Raw genomic sequence first — 19,795 nt, forward strand, 5'->3', positions numbered from 1 at the left:
ACACAAAAAAAGACATCAAAACGACAGCACTAAACTCATACATATCCATAATTACGCTGAATGTAAATGGACTAAATGCACCAAAAAAGAGACAGAGAGCGGCAGAATGGGTTAAAAAAAAAAAACACGATCCGTCTATACGCTGCCTACAAGAGTCACACCTTAGACTTAGAGACACAAACAAACTAAAACTCAAAGGATGGAAAAAATATATCAAGCAAACAACAATCAAAAAAGAGCAGGAGTGGCAATATCAATTTCTGGCAAATTAGACTTTAAAGTTAAATCCACCACAAAGGATAAGGAAGGACAATATATAATGATTAAAGGGACAATATAAGATATAACCGTATTAAATATTTATGCACCCAATGACAGGGCTGCAAGGTACATAAAACAAACTCTAACAGCATTATAGTAGAAGACTTCAACGCACCACTTTCAGTGAAAGACAGGACATCCAGAAAGAAGCTCAATAAAGACACGGAAGATCTAAATACCACAATCAGCAACTTGACCTCATAGACATATACAGAACACTCCACCCAACAGCAGCCAAGTATACTTTCTTTTCCACAGCACATGGAACATTCTCTAGAATAGACCACATATTAGGTCATAAAGCAAGCCTTAGCAGAATCCAAAACATCGAAATATTACAAAGGACCTTCTCTGACTATAAGGCCATAAAAGTAGAAATCAATAACAGAAAGAGCAGAGAAAAGAAATCAAACACCTGGAAACTGAACAATACCCTGCTTAGAAATGACTGGGTTATAGAAGGCACCAAGGATGGAATAAAGAAATTCATAGAATCCAATAAGAATGAAAACACTTCCTATCAGAACCTTTGGGACACAGCAAAGGCAGTGCTCAGAGGTCAATTTTTATCAATGAACGCAGACATACAAAAAGAAGAAAGGGACAAAATCAAAAAGAATTATCCCTACAACTTGAACAAACAGAAAGAGAGCAACAAAAGAAATTCTCAGGCACCAGAAGAAAGCAAATAATAAAAATCGGAGCAGAATTAAATGAAATAGAGAACAGAAAAATGATTGAAAGAGTTAACAAGACCAAAGGCTGGTTCTTTGAAAAAATTAACAAAATTGATAAACCATTAGCCAAACTAACAAAAGAAAAACAGGAGAGGAAGCAAATAAACCAAATAAGAAATGAGATGGGCAATATTACAACAGACCCACCTGAAATTTAAAAGAATCATATCGGATTACTAAGAAAAATTGTACTCTAACAAATTTGAAAGCCTAGAAGAAATGGATGAATTTCTAGAAACACGCTACCTACCTAAACTAACACAAACAGAGGTAGAACAACTAAATAGACCCATAACAAAAGAAGAGGTTTAAAGGTAATTTTAAAAAACCCCTACGAAAAAAAGCCCTGGCCTGGACAGATTCACCACAGAGTTCTACCAAACTTTCAGAGAAGAGTTGACACCACTATTACTAAAGGTTTATTTCAGAGCATAGAAAAGGATGAAATACTCCCAAACTCATCCTATGAAGCCAGCATATCCCTGATACCAAAACCAGGTAAAGACGCCACAGAAAAAGAAAATTACAGACCTATATCCCTCATGAACTTAGATCCAATAATCCTCAACAAAATTCTAGCCAATAGAATTCAACAACATATCAAAAAAATAATTCACCGTGGCCAAGTGGGATTCAAACCAGGTATGCAGGGATGGTTCAACATTACAAAAACAATTAATGTAATCCATCATATAAATAAAAAAAAGACAAGAACCACATGATCTTATCAATTGATGCAGAAAAGGCATTCGACAAAATTTAACACCCATTCATGATAAAAACTCTCAGCAAAATAGGAATAGGAGGAAAACTTCTCAGCATAATAAAGGGCATTTATACAAAGCCAAAAGCCAACACTGTCCTAAAGAGAGAGAGTCTAAAAGCATTCCCCTTGAGATCGGGAACCAGACAAGGATGTCCTTTATTCGCCACTCTTACTCAACATTGTGCTGGAGGTCCTAGCTAGAGCAATTAGGCTAGATAAAGAAATAAAGGGCACCCAGATTGGTAAGGAAGAAGTAAAAGTATCTCTATTTGCAGATGACACAATCTTATACACAGAAAACCCTAAAGAATCCTCAAGAAAACTACTGAAACTAATAGAAGAGCTCAGCAGAGTATCAAGATACAAGATAAACATACAAAAATCAGTTGGATTCCTCTACACCAACAAAAAGAATATCGAAGAGGAAATTGCCAAATCAATACCATTTGTGGTAGCCCCCAAGAAGAGAAAATACTTAGGAATAAAACTTACTAGAGATGGAAAAGACCTATACACAGAAAACTACAAGACACTACTGCAAGAAACCAAAAGAGACCTACATAAATGGAAAGACATACCTTGTTCATGGACAGGAAGACTTAACATTGTAAAAATGTCTATTCTACCATCTATAGATACAACGCAATTCCAATCCAAATTCCAGCATTTTTTAATGAGATGGAGAAACAAATCACCAACTTCATATGGAAGGGAAAGAGGCCTGGATAAGTAAAGCCTTACTGAAAAAGAAGAACAAAGTGGGAGGCCTCACTCTACCTGATTTTAAAGAACCTTTTTTTCATTATTATACTGCCACAGTAGTCAAAACAGCCTGGTACTGGTACAACAACAGATACATGGACCAATGGAACAGAATTGAGAATCCAGACATAAATCCATCCACATATGAGTAACTGATATTTGACAAAGGCCCAAAGTCAGTTAAACAGGGAAAAGACAGTCCTTTAAAAAACGGTGCTGGCATAACTGGATACCCCTCTGCAAAAAAAGTATGCAACAAGACCCATACCTCACACCATGCACAAAAACAAACTCAAAATGCATCAAAGCCCTAAATATAAAATCTAAAATGATAAAGATCATGGAAGAAAAAATAGGGACGATGCTAGGAGCCCTAATACATGGCATAAACGGTATACAAAATATTACTAACAATGCAGAAGAGAAACTAGATAACTGGGAGCTCCTAAAAATCAAACACCTATGCTCATCCAAAGACTTCACCAAAAGAGTAAAAAGATTACCTACAGACTAGGAAAAAGTTTTTAGCTATGACATTTCTGATCAGTGCCTGATCTCTAAAATCTACATGAAACTACAAAAACTCAACTACAAAAAGACAAATAATCCAATTAAAAAATGGGCAAAGAATATGAACAGAAACTTCACTAAAGAAGACACTCAGGTAGCTAACAGATACATGAGGAAATGCTCACAATCATTAGCCATTAGAGAAATGCAAATCAAAACTACAATGAGTTTCCATCTCACTCCAACAAGGCTGGCATTAAGCCAAAAAACACAAAATAATAAATGTTGGAGAGGTTGTGGAGAGACTGGAACACTTATACACCACTGGTGGGAATGTAAAATGGTACAACCACTTTGGAAATCAATTTGGCACTTCCTTAAAAAGCTAGAAATAGAACTACCATATGACCCAGCAATCCCACTCCTTGGAATATATCTTAGAGAAATAAGAGCCTTTACACAAACAGATATATGCACACCCATGTTCACTGCAGCATTGTTTACAGTAGGAAAAAGATGGAAGCAACCAAGGTGCCCATCAACGGATGAATGCATAAATAAATTATGATACATTCACACAATGGAATACTATGCACAGATAAAGAACAATGATGAATCCACAAAACATTTCATAACATGGAGGAATCTGGAAGGCATTATGCTGAGTGAAATTAGTCAGTTGCAAAAGGACAAATATTGTATGAGACCACTATTACAACAAAAAAATAGTTTAAATAGAGAAGAAAATATTCTTTGATGGTTATGAGAGCGGGGAGGGAGAGAGGGAGAGATGTATTCACTAATTAAATAGTAGATAAGAACTATTTTAGGTGAAAGGAAAGACAACATACAATACAGGAGAGGCCAGCACAACTGGACTAAACCAAAAGCAGTTTCCTGAATAAACTGAATGCTTTGAAGGCCAGTGTAGCAGGGGCGAGAGTTTGGGGACCATGGTTTCAGAGGGCATCTAAGTCAACTGGTGTAACAAAATCTGCTAAGAAAATATTCTGCATCCCACTTTGGAGTGTGGCATCTGGGGTCTTAAACACTAGCAAGCGGCCATCTAAGATGCATCAGTTGGTCTCAACCCACCTGGACCAAAGGAGAACGGAGAACACCAAAGACACAAGGTAATTATGAGCCCAAGAGACAGAAAGGTTCACATAAACCAGCGACTACATCAGCCTGAGACCAGAAGAACTAGATGGTGCCCAGCTACAACTGATGACTGCCCTGACAGGGAACACAACAGAGAACCCCTGAGGGAGCAAGAGAGCTGTGGGATGAAGACCTCAAATTCTTATAAAAAGACCAGACTTAATGGTCTGACTGAGACTAGATGGACCAGGGAGGTCATGGTCCCCAGGCCTTCTGTTAGCCCAAGACAGGAACCATCCCCAAAGCCAACTCTTCAGACAGAGATTGGACTGGACTATGGGATTTTTTTTTTTTTTTTTTTATGGGATAGAAAATGATACTGGTGAAGAGTGAGCCTCCTGGATCAAGCAGACACACAAGACTATGTGGGCAGCTCCTGTCTGGAGAAGAGATGAGAGGGTAGAGGGGGTCAGAAGCTGGCTGAATGGATAAGAAAATAGACAGTGGTGGGAAGGAGTGTGCTGTCTCATTAGAGGGAGAGCAACTAGGAGTATATAGAAAGGTGTATATAAGTTTTTGTATGACAGGCTGACTTGGTTTTTAAACTTTCACTTAAAGCAAAATAAAACTTACAAAAAAAAAAAAAAAAGAATGCCACCTGGCCATTTTGAGCTCCTTATGCCTCTGGATCAACAGACAAAGAAAGGCGTTACCATGTTGGTTGGTGTGATTGATCCTGATTACCCAGAGGAAATCAGACTGATATTACAGGATGGAGGTAAAGAAAAGTATGTCTAGAATGCAGAAGATCCATTAAGGCGTCTTAGAACTACCATGACCTGTGATTAAAATCACTGGAAACTACAGCAACCCTATTCTGACATGACTGTCATAGATTGAACTGCGTCACCCAAAAATATGCGTCAACGTGGTTAGGCCGTGATTCCCAGTATTGTATGGTTGTCCCCAATTTTGTGACTGATGTAATTTTCCTATATGTTGTAAATTCTAAACTCTGTCTGTGGTTAATGAGGCAAGATTAGATTTTGTTAAAGAGGATTAGGGTGCGATGTAACACCCTTACTCAGGTCACATCCCTGATCCAATGTAAAGGGAGTTTCCCTGGAGTGTGGTGTGTATCACCTTTTATCTTACAAGCAATAAACAGAAAAGGAAGCAAGAAGAGAGTGGAAGACATCATATCCCAAGAAAGCAGCACCAGGGGCAGAGTGCATCCTTTGGACCTGGGGTTCCTGCACAGAGAAGCTCCTAGACCAGGAAAAGAATGATGACAAAGACCTTCCTCCAGAGCCGATAGAGAGAGAAAGCCTTCCCCTGGAGCTGACACCCTCAATTTGGCCTACTAGACTGTGAGAGAATAAATTTCTCTTTATTAAAGCCAACCACTTGTGGTATTTCTGTTATAACAGCAGTAGATAACTAAGACAACTACTAATGGCTCAGATCCTTCTGGAATGAAGGTTTGGGTCACCCAAACAGGCACAGAACCACGACCAGCTCAGCTGCTTGCAAAGAGCAAAGGGAATACAGAATGGATAGTGGGAGAAGGTAGTTCTAAATACCAGTTACAACCATGTGACCAGTTTCAGAAAAGAGGACTGTAACTGTTGAGTATTTCTTCATGTATGTGTGCATCAAGTATTTTTGTTTTCTTTGCTTATAAAATATAAGACGTAAGCAGAGCTGACCAAACAGTTGGCAGCTCGAATCCTCCAGGCGCTCCTTGGAAACTCTGTGGGGCAGTTCTACTCTGTCCTATAGGGTCGCTATGAGTCAGAATCGACTCGACGGCACTGGGTTTTTTTTTTAAGCAGAGCTAGTGCATATTCAGTTGTGTGTTCATTGTATCATGTTAGGTGCAAGTATGACTTCATATTTTCTTTATTTAGAGATTATGTATGGTTTAAGGAGATGCGTACAGGTGCCAAGGTGACAAGAGGTGGACTGTGATCATTAAGGTTGTGCGTTAACTTGGCTGGGCCATGATTCTCAGTGGTTTGGCAGTTATGATATAGTTTCACAGTGGTATGATGATGTAATCACCTCCATGATGAGATTTGATATAATTTGATCACCTCCATGATGGGATCTGTTGTGAATAGCCAATCAGTTGAAAGGAAGTTTCCTTGAGGATGTGACCTGCATGGAATATAAGTAGACTTTCTGGCAAGGCTCACGGGCTTTTGCTTGCTCTGGATCCTATAGCTGGCTCCCGTTTGTCTCACCTCCGGTTCTTGGGACTTGAGTAAGCAGTTTACCTGCCATCTTGCCTATCAATCTTGGGATTCATTGGTTTTTGCAGCCTGTGAGTAAGAGCCGTGTTGTCCGATCTGCCTATCTTGGGTTCGCCAGCCCCTGTGGCTATGTGAATCAGAAGCCTCCAAGCCTGACCCAGGGACTTGAGATGTTCCAGCCTCTACAACCACATAAGCCATTTTCTTGATATAAATCTCTCTCTATATATTTATACACTTTACTGGTTTTGCTTCTCTAGAGACCCCAGCCTAAGACACATGGGGTCACTATGAGTCAGAATTGACGTGATGGCATCCAACAACAACAACAATCTTTGACAGAAGGGAAACTCACAAGGTAAGTCTCATGATTGCTCCAGCTCTCTGCCTGGAAACAATCTCATTTCTTGTGCAGTGAGCCCAAGCTGAGCATGATAGTCTCATTGGGCTGAGAAAGAAGAGATCAGAATTGAGGGTTGTTGAAGTTACCAGAATCTGTAAGGCAGGACATCAGAGAGAAGAGAGCTGTGCAGATGAGGGGTTCTAGAAGTGTCTGTGGGGATGGCTGGGATGGGTATGCACAGAGTGAGACCACACAAGGCTTAGCAGATGGCATGAGAGTAGAACCGAGATACTTGAGGTCAAGTAGTGCTAGGAGGCATTGGAGTACCATTGCACCCAGAGTGGAGAGACTTTGCTAACACCCTGGGCATTCAGTGGTGACACCAGAAATGCCATAACTTAGGAATAAGGACCATGCTCCAGTAAGGTCTACTCTAGACCTAGCCCCCAATAAAGCCTAAAATCCAGCTTCAACAAGATCTGTAAGAAAGACAGACGTTGAAGCTTGAGTCATGCCATGTTATAGGGGGCTGGGAAGTACCTTGAGCTTTCTACAAAACTGCCCTAGCAAAGTGGAAAAACAAGCCGCAAGTTTAAGATGATCAGCTAGTAAATTAATTGCCTGCAGAGCATCTCCTTCCAGTTTTCCCCTATGAATTTCTAGACATAAAAATCACGTACATATATTTTTAAACATAAATGGTGTTATGGAATGAATTGTGTCCTCCAAAAATATGTGTCAACTTGGCTAGGCCGTGTTTCCCAGTATTATGTGATTGTCTGCCATTTTGTCATCTGATGTGATTTTCCTGTTGTTGTAAATCCTGCCTCTATGACATTAATGAGGTAGGATTAGAAGCAGTTCTGTTAATGAGGCAGAACTCAATCTACAAGATTAGGTTTTGTCTGAAGCCAATCTCTTTTGAGATAAAAAAGAGAGAAGCAAGCAGAGAGCCAAGGGGAACCTCATACCACCAAGAAACAAGAGCCAGGAGAACAGCGAGTCCCCTGGACCCGGGCTCCCTGCTCTAAGAAGCTCCTAGGACCGGGGAAGATTAGGGACAAGGGCTTTCCCCCAGAGCTGACTGAGAGAGAAAGTCTGAGGAAGGTAACAGAATCCAGAGCCTTTACATGTGTCATTTACAAGACACAGTATAAAAAATTATTAGACATGTAAAGAAACAGGAAAATACGACCCACAGACAAAATATGAAAGACAATGTTCATGGCTCATGATAGCCCAAATAATAGCGTTAGCTGTCAAAGATTTTAAAGGGTGTGTATTAGATAGCTATTTTTATATAACAAATTACCCCAAAATTTAGGGGCTTAAAACAACAATAAATGCATATATCTCATAGTTCTGTGGGTCACGTATTTCAAAATGGCTTAGCTAGGCAGTTCTGCTTCAAGACCTCTCTTGAGGTTATAATCAGGATGGTGACTTGACTGGAGCTAGAGAATCAGCTTCTTTCAAGATGGCTCAGTCACATGGCTGGCAAGTTGATGCTGCTGTTAGCACAAAGTCTCAACTCTTCCCCACATGGACTTATTCACAGGACTGCTTAAACAGTCCTCATGCCTCAGCACCGGACTTCCTCCAGAGTGAGGATCCAAGAGGGAGCAAGGCAGAAGGCTCAGTGCCTGACTAGGGTGGAGGTGGGGCCCACAATTGCTTTGCATAATAAAATGCTAGGAATTTAAATTTTCACCCTGGAGAGCAAAACAGACAGGGATTAGAGGCTGAGGATTAGGAGTGATCTGTCATATTTTTTTGTTTCCTGATCTGATCCGAGCAGTATTCTCTTTGTATTATTAAAATCTCTTACATGTAAGAGCTTTGTTTTATTATTGATTTGGGGAGAATGAAGTAGGCAGGCAATGGCCATTTGCCCCTCCTCCTCTGAAATAATCCTTAACTAAATTTTGTTAGATTGAGCCACTGAACATTTTCCCCTTTGCGGAATCAATCTCTCTCTTTCCTTTACCATAGTCAAGGGTATTTGAGATGTTTCACATTTGTTTACCTTAACTGTTAATCTGATATGGTATCCTTGACCTCTCTAGCATAAAAAGAGATCTGGGCATTTATTAAAAAGTGTCAACTCATTTTTATTCACCATTTCACTGGAATGGCCTTGGGAGCATAGGCTTTCCAACTGCTGAGAGGCTATATAAGGCTGTAAAAATCTTACAACCTTCTTTTCTGATACGTTGAGACATCAAGTTACCCTTGAAACTATAACACTACCCACATCCCATAATATTGGCTTACTCTCTGTAACATTCGCATCATGCATGCTTAGCTATCCTGTATTATTGACGGATAAGAGTTGCCCAATAAAGGAGAAATCTGGGCATACATAGTAAAAGGTCAATTTAGATCTGAATCTTATACATAATTTATTGAATTTCTGCTGTTATTTCCGGTTCTTGTATTGGCTTTCTTATCAGCATATTCCTCTCTCGCTTTGGGACTATTAACGCATGATCTCCCTCCCAGTTTCTCACCTCCCTACTTCCTCCCTAGAGTCCAACAATTGCAGCAAATATTCCTGAATTAAAGATATAAATGTACCTTTAATTAAGGCTCTCTCCTGTCCCTAAATCAGATGTCGTTTTTGACCAAATATAGCCTGCTTCTAGTGGGGATTGCATCATCGAGAAATAGGACATGACTGTGATTCAGGAAGTCTGGGGAGGGGCCTGAGTATCTCTACATTCATAAACCACCAAGGATATTTCTGACTTGCTCTTCCAGTTGAGAACCACTGTATCAGAGAACTCTGTCCCTGCTGCTTCCTGCATCTCTGCCCCATTCTCTTCTTACTACCAAATGGACATTCCCCACTATGAAGGAAAGGACATAGCAACCATGAGAGTGGGCAAGATTCACAATCCTTGAGAACTGCCTTGGTTGCAGAGTAAGTTCCAGAATAGATGAGACTGTCCTTCGTAATCAAAAGAGCATAAGTAACATAACTAGTATTCATTTCTTGGTTTCTTACCCAGTGTCCTTTTAATTTTGTTAGATTTAATCTCTGTGTGTGCTTATTTGAATTTTCTCCTCTGAGTGTAACCCAGGGGGGAAGATCCTGCTGATTGCGTTGCTGCAGAAAAAAGACAGATCCTGATTCCTGAGCTAGACGAAGCCTGGGGTTAGTTCCCAGGGTAAGCCTGATGTGGGGCCATAGTCTCTGGAGGATCTGAGATAGAGAGACTCAGTGAGACTGGACCCCACAGCTGGACTGCATGTTGGCACTCTCATAACTGTCACGGGACAGGTGTAACACAGAGCACAACAGATAACTTTAAAAAGATGTGCATAAATTTAAAAAGACACTTTATCAATATGAGCAAATTCCTAATTTTGTCTGCCTTTTTTTTTTATTCCCTAGTTCTTGGGGACCCCAAAATTCTGATACATTTAGCTTCTTTCTCACTAGCTTTCTTAGAGTTCACATGAGCAAAAATTGTCACTCCATCTCAGCTATAATGCAGTACTGAAACAAGACTCCCTTTCTTACTTTTTCTTTAAGACTCCATGAGTCTTTCTGTGACCTCCTTGAGTTATGTGGCACAAAAATGTTTCTGAAAATGTGTCAACCTGTGAATCAAGGTAAGAATCTACTCACTACAAGCCAGGTATTTATCCTAGGTGCTTTTCTACAATGCACTCATCACTTTTGTGAGTTCATGCTTTTTTTCATTCTCACTATGCCTCTTCCCAACCAATGCCTGTCCACACTCAACTAAACACAAGGGAATAAGGACCAAACTGATCATTTCTAATGGATTCCTGGTTGAGTCATTCTCCAAGCAAGTAAACAAGGAGTCAAATGACAGCACTTCACTGAAAAGTAAAGTATTATAGAAATCTTTTGATTCATTAGCACCTTGTCTGTTCCCCCAACCTTTTTTTTTTTTTTTTCTTTCCTGTCTTCCTTTGCTTGTCCAGAATCTTAATAAATGCAAGAACTATTCCATTAGCTCTGACACTTTGGCTGCAGGCTATAATGTGGCCCATTGATTCCCAGAATATGTGTGTGTAGGACTTCCTATCTCCAACACTCAGAAACCTTTTCAGGCTCATGTGAACCTTAGAAAAAAGGCTGTTCGGGGAAGGGAGGAACCCGGGTTCTTTCTGTATTCTCCTGTTTCCCACAGATCTCCCTAAAGCTCCCATTGCAGGCAATAACTCTTCTCCCCTACTCTGGGGGTTACCCATTGCCATCGAGTTGATTCCGGCTCATAGCAACCCTACAGGACAGAGTAGAACTGCCCCATAGGGTTCTAAGGAGCGCCTGGTGGATTCGAACTGCTGACCTTTTGGTTAGCAGCCATAATTCTTAACCACTGCACCACTCTGGGGGTTAAGTCCCAATGAATTCCAAATCTAACTGCATGGGGGGCCTTGTTTGTCAGATGTACAAGGAAGACAAACACTTTACATTCTTTATTTCTGCCTGAACAGGATCATAAATGTCCTAACTTCTAGCCTTCCAACCTCTAGCCTTTCTAGTTGAGTACAGTAAGTTGGTATTCTGATGATCTGGGAAGTTCTTTTTGACATAAATCAAGTCAATGACATATTTTCTAGCACCTTCACCACCACACTTTCCAAAAGAGAACATGACATTTCTATGCACTCAACTATTTTGATGCAGCAATGAGGAGACTGTACCTCAAACTTAAAAAAAAAAAAAAAGTCACATAACATAAAAAATAATGTTTACCATCATTCCATTCCTGATTCCAGAATGAGGATCTGGGAGTTGGGTTGTAGTCCTGCAACGTCTATTGCATCTTTACTCGAAAATTTAAAACAAAGGCTTTTTGGAGGAGAGGGTAGATTGGATGGAAGGTTTGGAATGCAGAGAATTTAAAGGAAAGTAGCAATTGTTTAAATTTGTCTTCATAAAGTGGTATCTCTAATCTTGGCTATCTGTCAATGCTTCATTAGTGTTTCAGATTCTTCGGCTATCCTAAATCCCTGATTTGTGTCCATTCACACCAGAGTGGTATTCTTGAGATAGTAGGAAGATGAATCTGCTCGATAAATAATCTATCAATGACAGGACAGAGCTGCCTCTGCATCACTGTGGAAGTGTCAAAAAATTAACCAAGCATCAAATGACCACCATGATGAAGGCTTTCGGAAGCAGTAATCCAAGAACGCTCGAAAGCCAGGATACTTTCCCAGTGTTTCCTTGGCTTTAATCTGGGAGGCAAGTGGGGAATGACATTAGATTCATTAATTCATTCAGGAGATAATTATTGAGCAGCTTTTGTGGTAGATATTGCTCTTCACCCCTGGTTCTAGAGTGGATAAGAGGTGGAAAATGGCACTAATAAATGTTGAAATGTACAAGTCACTGTCATAATCAGAAACAAGGCAGAGATGTGAGCTACCATCAGTCAACATTGTTAAGGTCCAGCTAATGCAATAAAACAAGAAAAACAACAATCATTAGCTTTCAGGCACCTAACAACATAATCCTTAAATCCAAAAAGTATGTTGAGCAAACACATCTCATTACATAATCAAAATACAATATTACTTTTATGTCTCCTCCCTTTAAAATTTATTTAGGAGATAGGCAATCTTTTCTACTAGATGAAAACTTCCTCAGATTGATGACTTCTTTACCCACAGTCCCACAGTCACTTTAAGTCACAAATACGGTATCAATTCTAAAACTAGAATGTCCAGTCCAAGATACTAATCAGAACTTCAGATTTGCTTTGGAGTTAGATCCTTTGCCCTCCTCCCAGGTAGGCCAGCACAAGAAAAAGAGTGACAAGCAAGTCCTTTCTTTCTCTGCTCAACCTCACCTAGCTTGCTAACAGTGGCTCAGGCACCCGTGGGGGAAGTTATGTGTAGAAGGAAGAAGGAAAGGGGGTCAGAGATGTTTGCTCCTTGCTGACAGCTTCATGCCTAGTAGATGGTTAACTTACTCTTTCTCACTCCCTCTCAAGAGCTCTCTTGCCCTCATCGGTGATTCCTTGCTGGGTCCTTCTTCTAGTCCTCTGACCCAGGAGGACACATCTTATTTTAAGTAATCCCTTGGGATCATTTCAGTTTCTGGAAATCTGGCATTCATCTCCAGCTTCTTGTTGTTGGGATCCCTCTACCCCTTTCAGTATCTCTATTGAGCAGGTCCCAAGAGGACCCCACCCCAGTTTTATACCCATCATGCATATATCTGCTCCCTGGGAAATGCCACATATTCTTGCCCTGAGGACTGCCAGGAGCTGGCCAATTCCAGTACGGCACCATTCATTGTCTTCACCACTCTACTCTAGAGCAGGTCAGTGCTTCTCCTGCCCTTCATTTTTCCAGGGCAGCAGTCAGATCTAATCCACTATGCCTCCCAACTACATGGAATACATTTTGAAGCTCTCTGAGGGGTCCTAGAGAAACCCCTGCAGTTGGCTTGAGAAGAAGCACTCCCTTCCTCTCTCCAAGGGTTGGGGCAGGAGTGGGTACTCCAGCAGGGTAACACTCTTCAAAGAAAATCTCATTTACAAATTGAGTACATCCTTCTCCTTACTCGGATTCCTTTTTTATGTCCTTAAAATGGGTGAGGGATTTTAAAAGTCATGGAACAGATTTTTGAATTATTTCCTCTGAATATCTGCATATGGTGATTTGGCTTTGGAATTTCACAACTATAGTATCTTGGTGCCTTGATCAAAAGTTCAGTTTTAACAACCTGTTAGATATAAAATGGACAGAATTACAATGAAAAAAATATAAATCCACAAATACCGAAGAAGATTTTAATACATTTTTTGGAAATTGACATCAAGTAGACAACAGCAGTAAAAAATATAAAATATTCAGAAATAAACCTAACAAAATATGCAAAAACTTTTATAGGAAAAAAATGTAAAACTTTATTGAAAGATATAGAACAAAAGGTGAATGCAAATATATGTTTATGTTTCTGAATGGGAACACTTAACATTGTAAAGATATCAATTCTTCCCCCAAATAAGTCTATAAATTCAGTGCAATCCCAGTTGAGACCCCAGCAGAATTTTCAGGGAACTTGATTAGATCATTCTAAAACTGCAGAGGAAAAATAAATGTATGCCAATAGGTTAGACAACTTTTAACAAGAAAAACAAAGATATGTGCAAGGGAGGCCTGTTTGCCCTACTAGCCAAGACATATTGAAGGCTCCAGAATTTAAAATAGTGCAGTGCCATCACAAGAGAAGAGAAATAGGTCAGTGGAAGAGAGTCAAGAGCCCAGAAACTAATCCATGAACTTGTGGGACCTGATGAACAACAGAGGAGGCATCAAACCTCATCAAGGAAAGGAGAAATTATTCAGAAAAAGGGCTTGAGAAACTCATCTTCTGGAATAAAATAAAATTAGATCACAAACTTTTACCATAGAAAAAGCAGATTTTATCTCAGTTAGAGCAAATAAAACTTTAAAACTGATAGAAAAAAATATATAGAAATGTATCTCTGCAATTTTGGGATGGGCTTGCATTTTTTTTTTTTTTTAATCATTTTCTCTAAGACCTGGATCAAACCTCTTGAACTTAAAGCTAAAAAATGTGATAATTTATTCACTGATCTTTCCCAACCACTCTCACACTGGGTGTTGTGATTTTGAAATATGTTCACAGTTTCATTGACACACCTCCTTCAAGAGGTGGGGCCAAAGTCCTATTCTTTGGGGTATGGGCTGGACTTAATAATTTGCTTTTAATGAATAGAACAAAATGGAAGCAACAGTGTGTATCTAGGTTATTGTGCCACCGACTCGATTTCAACTCAAACTGTCCCCATGTGACAGAGTAGAACTGCCCACAGGGTTTTCCAGGTTGTAATCTTTACAAAAGCAGGTCACCAGGTCTTTCTTCCAAGCAGCAAAGTGACTGGGTGGGTTCAAACTGCCAACCTTCCGGTTAGCAGCTGAGTGCTTAACCATTACACCACCAGGGCTCCTGCATCTAGGTTAGGGATACATAAACATGTGGTCAAACTACAAAAGCATATATGGGAAGGAGAGAAACTGACTTAAAGCAGGAGTTCCCTCTAAAGAGAGAAGAGGAATAGTTTGGGGTGATAAACAAATAATTTCTTTTATGAGGATCAGCACAAAGCTGGTTCCTGTGAGGCAGAGGTGAAAGATGTCCCAAATGCCCAACTTTTCCAAACTGCTGTACCACTCCATCATCTCTAACATCAACTATTCCCCCTCCCCTTAGTACTCTGGTCTTTGGGTTCCGTAATTCACTGCAAAGTCCCACAGAACGCACAAACGGCACTTACAGTTACGTAGTTTATTAGAAAAGTAACAGAGTACATCTCGGGATTAGAAATGACCCAGGCTACAGTTCTTCAGTCAGAACAGCTTCTTCTCAACCATACCCACAGGGAGGCCTCTCTCTGGCCTCTCGCCTCTTGGCGTCACCTTTGCCCTGTGTGGGGAAGTGTTACAAAGCTCCTAACTCTGTGCATCAGCAAGCCCCACAACAGCCATCTCGAACCACTATCGCTTTTGCTACTGCTGGCCACTGTCTCTCACTGTCTTTCATGTTACAGGGCCCCTCTCTCTCTCCGCATCTCCCTTTAAGCCTAACAGGATGGCAAAACTGACCAATCCCCTCGTTAGGGTTCCATACACCTTATTTGCATGGTCCCACCCACACAAGGGTGCCATGCCCATTATTTGCATTATTAGCAAGCTATCCAATCTCTTTGGTGAGCCATAAGAACCTTATTTGCACAGTCTCACCCGTTCATTTGCTGGGAGTTACAAGACCATGGCAAGAAAGGCCATATAAAAGGAATTCCCCACTCTGCAGGTGGATGCAGATTTCCACTGATTCTGAATCATTTTCTCTTTCTTTTTTTCTTGCTTAAGACTCTTAAGGAAACATGGCAGAATGTTAAAATTTATTAAATCTTCAAGGTGAGCACATGAGTGTGTATGATTTTATTCTCAGCACTTTTCAGTACATTTGAACTCAAGCAAAATTTTTTTAAATAAAATCATTTCTTAAAGAATGAGGCTCTAGTACAGGTAAGATGGAGTAAGCACACTTCACCCTCTTGCTCTTCTACTGTATATAACTGTAAAACCTGGGTAGAATGCACAGATCATCTATTTGAGAACTCTAAAAAGTAAATAGCAGCAGGTAGATTGGGAGAAAATACCACAATTTGAAGTACCACCAACCAGTGGTAATTTTACCCTTTTCCCCCTGCCAAGTTCCCCAGCCTGAACCTAATGCAGCCAGAAACCTAAAAATGAGCACTGTGGTTCAGAAAGAGATCCAGGAGAAGCCCTCTAATTCTTGCTTGAAGACTAGAAAGGGGAATCCCTAACACTCAGAAAGAATAAAGAAATCCCACATTTTTCCCCTCTTTTCTTGAAATCCAGGCAATTCTGTGGTGGTGGTGGAAGAAGAAACTTCCTCCCCTTTTATTGGTGCTGTGATCCCAAGAGGGTGGGAGCAAGCCTTGCTGCAATCCAGTTGGGCTCAGATGTGGGCCCAGTCACAGAAGTTCATGGCAGACCAGGACAGCTAAAGCCTCAAGTTTGGGCCTGGAGGACTGAAACAGGGAGCCCCAGGGAACCAGAGAATATCAGCAAAACTGTGGAGAAATAGGAACTCAGGAGAGCCACCTAAAAAAAGTTGTTTATGAACTGCAGGGCTTACCCCAAGCCACACATGTGTGGATCTGACCCTAATTAACATTCTAAAGACTTTGAAAACTGAACACCCCAGTTTCCAGACTCACCAGTGGGTGACACGTATCCCAGAAGATCCAAAAAGTACTAAAAGTCTTTGAAAACTGAACTGACATTGGAACTGCAATCCACAGAAAGCTGGTTGAAACTTGCAGCCTAAACCAAACCAAGTCAACTGGCTGCTAAAAAACACATGGGCATAGGATTTAAACATTCTCTATAAGATTTAAACAAGACCTAGAATCTCATAACATCTTAAATATCCAGGACAGAATCCAAAGTTACTCAGCGTAAGAAAAACTACAAAAATCTCCCCTTGTATTGGAAAAGACAATAAATGCCAATGCCAAGATGACACAAATATTGGAATTATCTGACAATGACTTTAAAGCAGCTAATATGAAAATGCTCAAATAAGCACTCTCACTCTTGAAACACATTATAGAAAGTCTCAGCAAAGAAATAAGAGATATGAACAAGAACAAACGGAAATTTTAGAACTAAAAAATACAGTAACTGGAATAAAAAACTCACGGGATGGACTCAACAACAGAATGGTGATGATAGAGAAAAAAGTAAGTGAACTTCAAGATAGCCACAGAAGGAGATGACAAAGAATGCAGCGGTGAAAAAATTATTTATAGAAACAACGGTTGAAAACTTGACCAAATTAGGCCAAAGACATAAACCTACAGACTTAAGAGAGTGAGATAACTCTCAAATAGGAAAAAGCAAGCAAAGAAATCTATACACACACACCAAAAAACCAAACCTGTTGCTGTCGACTCGATTCCGACTCATAGCGACCACATGAGACAGAGTAGAACTGCCCAGTAGAGTTTCCAAGGAGCACCTGGTAGATTTGAAATGCTGACCTTTGGTTAGCAGCTGTAGCACTTAACCACTACGCCACCAGGGTTTCCAAATAGGAAAAAGCAAACAAAGAAATCTGCACACAGGAACATCATAATCAGACTGCTGAAAACAAGAAAACAATCTTGAAGGCAGCCAGAGAAAAACAATCCATTACCTACAGGGGGCAACAATTCAAACAACTGTGGATTTCTCATCAGAAACTGGAACGGGAAGGAAATGACTTGACATTTTTAAAGGGATCTAAATTTAACCACTTCTGAGTTATAAAAAGAGCAGATTATGCACACATGGTTGTGAAGACAGATGCCATAGGAGGATCGTCTACAAGCCAAGGAACCAAGGAATGCCTGGGGCTACTGACAAGGAAGAAATCAACACAGAAAAGACCGGGATTTGGACTTTTCGCCTCCAGAACCATGAGAAAATAAATTTCTGTTCTTTAAAGCCACCTACTTGTGGTTATTTCTGTTACGGCAGCACTAGATAACTTAGGGTCCCTCCCAGGAAACAGGCTGGCCTCACATAAACCATTCCACTTCCCCACACTTGACTTTTTCTAGACTTATTTACTTTTGTCTCTATAAAAGAAAAACGTCTTTTTCCCTAACTCTTGAGATGCTTGCTGATCTTATGATAGGAGCGTTCTCCCTATGGTTATAGTCCTCCTCCCCCACTACTGCAGTCTTCACTTTCCCTTTTTCCCTCTTCTTTCTGAAAAAAGCTTTTCCCTACCTAAATCTGGATTTTTCTGACCAAAAATTTTAACACTGTCTGATGGGATTTCAGTGTATGTGCAAGTACTCTGTAGGATGACTATAATGTAAAGTGGGGAAGGTTAAGGGCCTTATAACTTGGTAAGGTTTCTACATTCCAATTAAAGTGGTAAAAAATGATTATTCTAAGTAAACGGTAAAAAGTTAAGCATATAATTTTGTTAGACCTAGAGCAACCACTAAAACAACCATATGAAGAAGTTTAATCAAAATCACAACAGACAAATTAAAATGGAATACTAAAAAATATTCAAGTCACCCAAAAGAAGGCAGGAAAAGGGAAACAGAGAACAGAAAACAAAATTGTTATACCTAAATCCAAACATATCAATAAATTACATTTAAAAGAATGAGACACATCTATATGTACTCACAGAAAAATTCCCGACATATGGTAACATAAAAAAATAAGGTACAGAGCAAAATGTCATTATAATGCCACTTAAGTTTTTAATATATGTCTATATGTTCATGTACATTCACATTTTTGATGCACATAAATGTATTAGAAAATGTCTGGAGGTATATTTATATTGAAAACAGTTCTTGAAAGGTCATTAGGATCAGAGAGAAGGAGTCTCAAGAGAAACTTATTTCTTTATAATTATTAATTTTTATGACAAAAAATGTATTTATGTACTACATTGTCATAAAAAATAAATGAAATTGAATTAATTTTAAAAGAACATATTGTTCCACAGTGTGCTGGTGATACCATCTGGGAAGCAGACATTTTTAGGTTCCCTGACTCAGGAGTGCACCCAACTGTTTGCAGCAGAATTTGTCAAAGGAAGTCATTAGTGTTTCAATCTATTTCCTATCTATATCATTTATCTTCTATGCCCATTTTTCTTCTCCTTCCCAAATTTAAATCCCCAGGTCTGGAGCGCTGAAACCCCAAGGTTATGGATCCGATCTCCGTCCACTCATCCAACGTCATACTGCTTGTCTAGAACTTCATATTTTAAAAAACTTTTAAATACTCCTGGGTATGACATATATTAAATATATTAAGCAGTTTCTCCATTGCCATTTTTAAAGTTGTTTAGAGCAGTGTTTTTCAAATTGTGGATGTCAATCATTAGTGCATTGTGAAATTAATGTAATGGGTTTTAATCTGAATTTATTTTTTAGGAAATGAAAGAGAATAGCAAATGTCAGTGTGTCTTGAAACTAGAGTAAAGGCGAAAATTGTTTTGTGAAGTTTTTTGCTTCATTCGTGTGTGTATGTACACATGTGTGCTTCTGGTTTGCAATGGAAATTATGCTCCTTTCTAGGTTGAAGTAAAAGAAAAAAGAGGTAGAGGAGGAGGAGATAAAAAAGGAGGAGAAATGTTGAAAAACACTGCTTCAGTGAAAACATTTAAAAGAAATGAAGACATGCACCTTTTTTCTTTCTGATGCTTTCACAATGCTTGTTTAATGACTAGCCAACAGGTTCTTAGCTATAATTTTTACAAAAAATGCCATTCGGCTTTTCATTCAGCCAATATTTATTTTGCATCTTTTATATGCTAGGCCTCAGTTAAAGAATCTTTGGAAATTTCAGAGGGAAAAAAAAAACTCATTTGCTGGAATGGCACAATGAACAAAAATAAACAAGATGTTTGAACAGGAATTTGAGCTGCTTT

At 39.6% G+C, this 19,795-nt stretch overlaps 1 long non-coding RNA gene across 1 annotated transcript in view; it reads right to left on the reverse strand.

The window, feature by feature from the left end:
- LOC111748111 (uncharacterized) overlaps positions 1 to 18,868 on the reverse strand; it is a 55,590-nt gene extending 36,722 nt beyond the window's left edge. Inside the window, exon 1 of the long non-coding RNA XR_010323143.1 lies at positions 17,288 to 18,868. This is a non-coding gene — a long non-coding RNA (uncharacterized LOC111748111). The remainder of the gene's footprint in view (positions 1 to 17,287) is intronic.
- Between the last annotated feature and the right edge of the window lie 927 nt (positions 18,869 to 19,795).

The sequence above is a fragment of the Loxodonta africana genome, chromosome 10 (assembly GCF_030014295.1).
Source record: "Loxodonta africana isolate mLoxAfr1 chromosome 10, mLoxAfr1.hap2, whole genome shotgun sequence".
Lineage (NCBI taxonomy): Eukaryota > Metazoa > Chordata > Mammalia > Proboscidea > Elephantidae > Loxodonta > Loxodonta africana.